The 6,804-nt window shown below is 34.2% G+C and overlaps 1 long non-coding RNA gene across 1 annotated transcript; it reads left to right on the top strand.

Moving 5' to 3' along the window:
* Positions 1–2,318: 2,318 nt before the first annotated feature.
* On the top strand, positions 2,319–6,114 carry LOC143255874 (uncharacterized). Its single transcript, XR_013030907.1, has 2 exons — positions 2,319–3,032; positions 5,726–6,114. It is a non-coding gene; the product is annotated as an uncharacterized LOC143255874 (long non-coding RNA).
* Positions 6,115–6,804: the final 690 nt, after the last annotated feature.

Genomic DNA, 6,804 nt, shown 5'->3' with positions numbered 1-6,804 from the left:
CTGAGGTCAGTTATTGGGACTAATAGGTGTTGCTATTTAAATATATAATTTGCAATTTTATTTCTGGATGTCAAATATTAGATTATCTTAAGTATATAATTTGTACGTAGCGTTAGGGATAACTAAGTAGTCATTAGTTCACAGCGAGACGTGAAACCAAAATTCGGTTCTTAGTGGTCATGGTCATATTATTCACATACCAATAGTTTTATAGTGCTACAACACAAATATTGCGTGTGACGTTTCTGTATTGCACTCGCAACGTCATGGTTTGTAAATAATAAAGCAGTGTTGTAGCTGTAGTGTAATATGGAGGTTAAGGTAACCACTTTCACTCCTTCCTTGTCCTGTTAAATGCGTCCATTTCGTTAAATATATATATATATATATGTATGAGTAGATGAAGCTTAAAGCTATTTAAGTACTTTGACCTCATGTTATGGTTCTGTGACAAAACAGGAAATAAACCTGTAACAGATGGATACCTGGACGTTGCGCAAAGGGCCTATTTTGTTTAAGAGTTAGTAACGTATAAAACCTTTCGTTAAGTAGGATAAAACATTAAGTTAACCGATAATAGACGGTTTCGTACTTAATACTTGGACGTTGAGTAAAGGTTCTATTTTGTTTAAAGAGATGGTGCGCATTAAACCTTTTGTTAATTGAGTGATCAGAACTGACAGATGTCCTGAAGCCGTAGAGATGTCTGTATGGGTAGGATTGACACTTAGAACTAGTTCCAGTGTTAGTGTTAACGCGAATGGAAACGTTGTGAAGCTGAAGTCCAACATGTGCTACAGGAACAACCGATTAGCAGATGGAAGTGTGGAAAGAAGCCTGACATGCGTTGCATATTAGCGTAATTTTTGTGATCAAAATATTAAAATCGAATTCTGATGATTGCCAAACCACAGAGATAAATATACAGGGTTTCCACAAATTATTCACGTCAACCATTTCGTTGATTTACTTAATGGAACAATAGTTACTATTGAAGGAAATTGTGGCGGATAAGTTAGAGCTTTTGAAGTTTTATTTGCAATATACGAAGCAGTGTTACTACCTGAAAGATGTATTCGTTAAGTATTAATCAACAAATAATTACTACTGTATTTCAGCCATTTTGGAAAAGGCATCATGAGAGTGGTTATACAAAATGTTCTACTTTTAAAGGAAATGAGGATAAATTAACCACTGCTACATTTCATTGGAAAATGTTAACATTTTTTAATTATAACAAATCAATACCATAGTTACGTGCCAGCTGTAGAAAACGACTTACAATAAACCAAGAGTGTGAGTTAATAAACATTCTGTGTAATCTTGATTTCCTTTAACAGTCCATTCATCCTTACCACCCCCACCGACAACGTAGCTCAGTGATGGTTACGAGAACTTACCACGCTAAACATCGAGTATAGATACCTGCAATGGGCACAACACAGATAGCCCATTGTGGAATTTTGTTTTCATGGACAAACAACTATTCATCCTTGTGTTTATCCCATGACTTTCTGACAATTTTTTGTGTAACTAACTTATCGAATACGTACATTGACAATTAGCAATGCACATTTTTAATAATATTATAACCGCGTATCATCTTAGCAAACAGCTTCGAAATCACTAAGTATAACTGTATACTTATAAAACCTTCATGCGAGTTTAGAGTTCATGCATTGAGCTAAAAAAATTCTTGCTGAAGTCTTTTAACGCATGCGCCATAAAAACGCTCTTTCATTGAAAGAGAATTTAAGATTATTACTTTTTTGGAGCGTGTTCTCCGAATGTACGAGAAAATAACTGATGTAGAAATGTGAGAGGGACATTCTGTGTTAAGCATTTTACCTTTTAATACAGAGTACAACCAGAAATTGACAAATATACTGTGAGTGAGTCACGTGAACTTCACTTCGTGGACGTATAACGTGCAGATCAGTTAATAATATAATATTAAACTTTCACAAGTGGTTTAAATAATACTTAAAGATCTAACACGTGTCGGATATATTGCCCATTCTCATAAATATATGCACATATATAAACACGCACATACATCCAGTATTTTTTATTTTACCTAGTAATTCTTCAGTATATTAATACACCTATTAGAAAATATTTTGCACAGTATTCCGGTTCATTCTCCAGGGTTTCAGCAAAATTCAGCAAGTATGAATTGTCGTTACTGATCTATACAGTTTTGCGTGAGTATTCATTCAGCATGTTATATGTTATATGTATTATATACATTCATTGTATTGTTAACTGTATTTATAACAGTTTTATATATAGATATTTCCATAACTGTAAGAAAATGAGGTTATTTTTCTCATAGGTATTGGTTTGGATAGTCTTTTAGTTTTTAGCTCTTAAATATAAGAAGAAAATATACTTTGCTTTTGTTGTGTAGCAGCGTGGAGAGTAGGGAGACAACGGTCAAGTATATGTGTTTATCTCTTACGTTTTCCAGAAGAAGGGTCTCTAGCTATGGTGGAATAAATCAGTATTTGCCCAGTTCTCGAGAAAGACGCTTTATTATTTGTGAGAACAAGAAAGAAAGGAATGGGAAAACCGTTGACTGGAAGACGTTTGGATACAGTCTTTAACCAATCAGATACAACCTGAGGTGAAACGTAGCAAATATTGTTTACAGAACGCCTCACGTGTTACAAGAACACTCTCTGTTTGCCTCCTGAGAGGGACAGCTCCTGTTACGTCAACAAAGGTGTTAATAACACTGACGATACAACAGTATTAACGAATTCCAGCCTTCAGGGTGGGGCTCTTTATGTCACTGTAAACGCTGTAGTAAAGTAAGGTAAACTTTTCGCCCAGCAAGCAAGAACATTTCGGTGCCTAATAACGGCTGTCGAGTCGTGCTTTCCGCCCTAAGGGTTCCAATCAGCTTGAGAATCCGGATACTCCAGTGGATCACTAGGCATGAAAACTCCAATACCAGGGAAGCTCCTCTCTGCTTTAATTCTTCAATTGACACGATCCACGTCTCATTTTTAATCGTAGCTGATATTTTGGTATTGATTACGACAGTTACAGGAAGTTAAATCTACCCAAATTGTTTGCATAGAAAAAGCATGTGTGTGTGTGTGTATTCACTCTAATAGTTTATTGAAGAAGTTGACAGTGAACCAAAACCCGTGATAATCTGTCTTTACGTGTTGTCTTAAAGCGCTATTAATTCATCAAACTGTTCAGTAGTTTGCAAGTTGGTTCATTCACTCACCCGTCATTTATTTGTCTTTCTGTTCATCTATCAGTCCGTTCGCATGTATCATTTGTTCATCTGTCCTCCGTCAGTTCATCTTGTCATTTATCAACCCATCTGGTCGTCATTCGTTGATTCGCTTGTTCTCCATAAAGATTCCGATGTCTTTTATACATCTATGTATCTTGTCTTTTAGCTATTCGTCCACTTTTGTTTTTCATAAGAAACTAAATAAAAGTGAATTTCTGCAAAAGCAGTCGTTTTATAAGTTAAAATACTTTTGTTAAACTAGCAGAGATTAGACATAGAACATTCAGTTGATGCGCTTACACTGAAGGTTAGATGTAGAACATTCAGTTATGCGCTTACAGTGAAGGTTAGACATAGAATATTCAGTTAAGCGCTTACAGTTAATGTTATATGTGAAACATTCAGTTATGCGCTTACGGTGAAGGTTATATGTAGAACATTCAGTTATGCGCTTACAGTGAAGGTTAGACATAGAATATTCAGTTAAGCGCTTACAGTTAATGTTATATGTGGAACATTCAGTTATGCGCTTACGGTGAAGGTTATATGTAGAACATTCAGTTATGCGCTAACAGTGAATGTTAGATGTAGAAAATTCAGGAGATGCGTTTGAAGAGTGAAGGAGAAATACAGAACATTCAGTTTACGAGTTTAAATAGTGATGATTAGATATAGAACGTTCAACTGATACGTTTAAACATTAAAGATTGGATACGAAGTTGACGCGTTTAAACAGTGAAGCTTAGATATAGAACACCCATTTGACACGTTTAAACAAAGGAAATTAAATGTAGAACATCTAGCTGATAAGTTGCTCCGAGCCAAATACAATGTTTTTATATCCATATTTTATATGTCTTTGTATCTAAATTTCTATACAGTAGAATATGAGAATCTCAAGGGAGGTATTCATCCGAACAGAGCTGATGGTTTTAAACTATAGAATTTTAATTTTAGTTCCTACGTGTTAGTATTTTTGACAAGGAACAAGTTCACTTATTTAGGCTTATTTATTCTAATGTTAAAAGAGCACAAGCTTTGGTGTAAGGTTTATTGTTTTACTTTTCTTCTTGTATTTGTTAAAAGATGACAACAATCTAAATTAAATGTCCAAGTTAAATGCTAATATAAACTGTCGTTGTTTTGTCATCGTATTATTTTTCATAAATATTGTGTGCCGGCATGTCCCAATAGTTATCGTATGGGATTGTAGGTCATAAGGTCCAGTATTCGTGCCATTGAATATGTTTCTCACTTGTGCGTTATAAGAATGAAGTTAATATCGTTATTCATTTCAAAATAATATAAAATACCTTGTGACAGTGAGTGCTGCTGACTGGCTCTATTCGCTTTGACCAGTAATTCAAAATTAGGAACAGTTAATACTGAAAGAAAGGTGTCTATAGCCTAAGTGCTCAGACCATGTGCGTATAAGATGTCCTTCATGTCCACAATATTGGTATCATAAAGAAAATACATGAGGTTTACTTACCTCTCATTTCCATAGCTGGTGTGTACGGACGAAGTTTTAGAGTATAAGAACGAACTATTTATCTCTAAATTTTATTTGATCTAAGACTAAAAATATAATATATCGTATAATCTTGAAGGCTGGTTTGTATTTTTACTTTAATAGATCAATAGTTTAATATGTCTTAACTTTCGTTTTTCGTATTGTCTGATTCAATATCAGTTCAAATTTCTGTTTTGTTTGACAGAGTAGTTTTTAAATAATTTGAATGTAGATTCTTGTGGCAGCCTATATAAAGGTAAATCGAGTAATAACCGATGTTTGAATTTTGAGCAATTGAAAGGTACATGGAATACAACTCATGTTTGAATTTTAGCCTACAGAAAAGGATATGAAATTTAATATGCCATATTTGAATTTGGTAAATTGAAAGATACCTGGAGTGTATGTTTGAATTTGTGTTTTCGTGTTTTAAGACAAAACACGACGTATCATACTGTATGAAAGGTGGGATTTTTTACCCGTTTGTTTTATTTCTGAAGTGAAGTTTGTTCATTTGTTTTGGTTTCAGAGGAAAGCCTTATTGGGCTAACTGCTATGCCCACTTCAAATTTTAGCGTTGTTAGCCCATAGACTTACTTACCACTTGGAGACCTGCAGTATAGTAACATCACTACAGGGGTGAATTATTTCTTAGAACTAAGTAGTTGAATCAAAATGGATGATGTACTTGAGATGTGTAACCCAGTTGTTAAAAAAGATTCAACGTATAACACCAAATGTGTGTGTGTATATATATATATGTGTGTGTGTGTCTGTGTAGAATGGAAATATTTCATAAGTGGAAATGTTATGTCATAATCCCCTAAATGTATATGTTGTTTCTCCTCTGTGTGCGGAAATCCGATTATGTAAATAAGCTGTTATTCCGTATATTTTAATAAACACATAAAACAGACACATACATGTAAAACAAATATTTTATTATATTTTTATTACAGCAGACTATTTCCTGCCAACTATTATTCACGTGTGAAAGCCGCCAGGTGGTGCCTTACATACAGGGACTTCAGATCGTTCGAGTATTTGTTTTCGGGACAAGTTAAAATAGACCTATAAATCTTATTTATATGTAGAATTTCAAACAACCTCGTTCCTCTTGAACGAACACGTGGTCGTGATATTATGACATTTGTTTTGTGTATTGTATAAATAGAAAAGGGAGCAAAAGCTGACATTTCTGTGTATTTGGAATTTTTTAATTTGTTTTCAAATCAGTTATTTTTTACGACATTTCTCGAAATATTAGTACTTAATATCCCTCGTAACATTGTATTACTATTTATTTATAACTTTTGCATTCTATAAAATAGTTTTTCAAAAAAACAAATAACAATCTGGTCTTGATTTGCGCAAATATTATGACGTTAATAAAATGGTCGTAAACATGTTTTATGTATACACGTAACTTCATGATTAATAGGTGCTCTTTTCAATGAAGTGCAATGAAACCTATAATTCACTTTTACGAGCATATTCCTAAATCATGTGGTATCTGTAGTTATGAACAGTTTGTAATTTTATTTGGATGTTGCTTATGTGGCTAATTATATTTCTGTTGTATCATCTAAGAGGGTAAGTTCCTGAACCTGAAAAACTCTCGCCTAAAGCGTTTCTTACGTAGTTCTTTATGATCAGTTGATTATTTTTGATATTGTACAGACATTCTTTCTACCTTGCATCCAACGAGAGCTAGAACGTTAAATAAGTTTTGAACACGATTGTTTTATTTTTCTTCTTGTGTATTTGGTTTGGTTTGTTTTGAATTTCGCGCAAAAATGCACGAGGGCTATTTGCGCTTGCCATTCCTAATTTAGCAGTGTAAGACTAGAGGAAAGGAAACTAGTCATCACCACCCACCGCCAACTCTTGGGCTACTCTTTTACCTACGAATAGTTATGGATTAACCATAACTTTATAACGGCCCCACGGTTGAAAGGGGAAGCATGTTTGGTGTGACGCGACTTTCGGATTACGAGTCGAGTACTTTAACCATCTGGTCATGCCGGAGCCTCTTATT

The sequence above is a fragment of the Tachypleus tridentatus genome, chromosome 7 (assembly GCF_004210375.1).
Source record: "Tachypleus tridentatus isolate NWPU-2018 chromosome 7, ASM421037v1, whole genome shotgun sequence".
In the NCBI taxonomy this organism is placed as follows: domain Eukaryota; kingdom Metazoa; phylum Arthropoda; class Merostomata; order Xiphosura; family Limulidae; genus Tachypleus; species Tachypleus tridentatus.
Note: the sequence above shows the minus strand (reverse complement) of the source record. Positions and strands in the feature narration are given on the sequence as shown.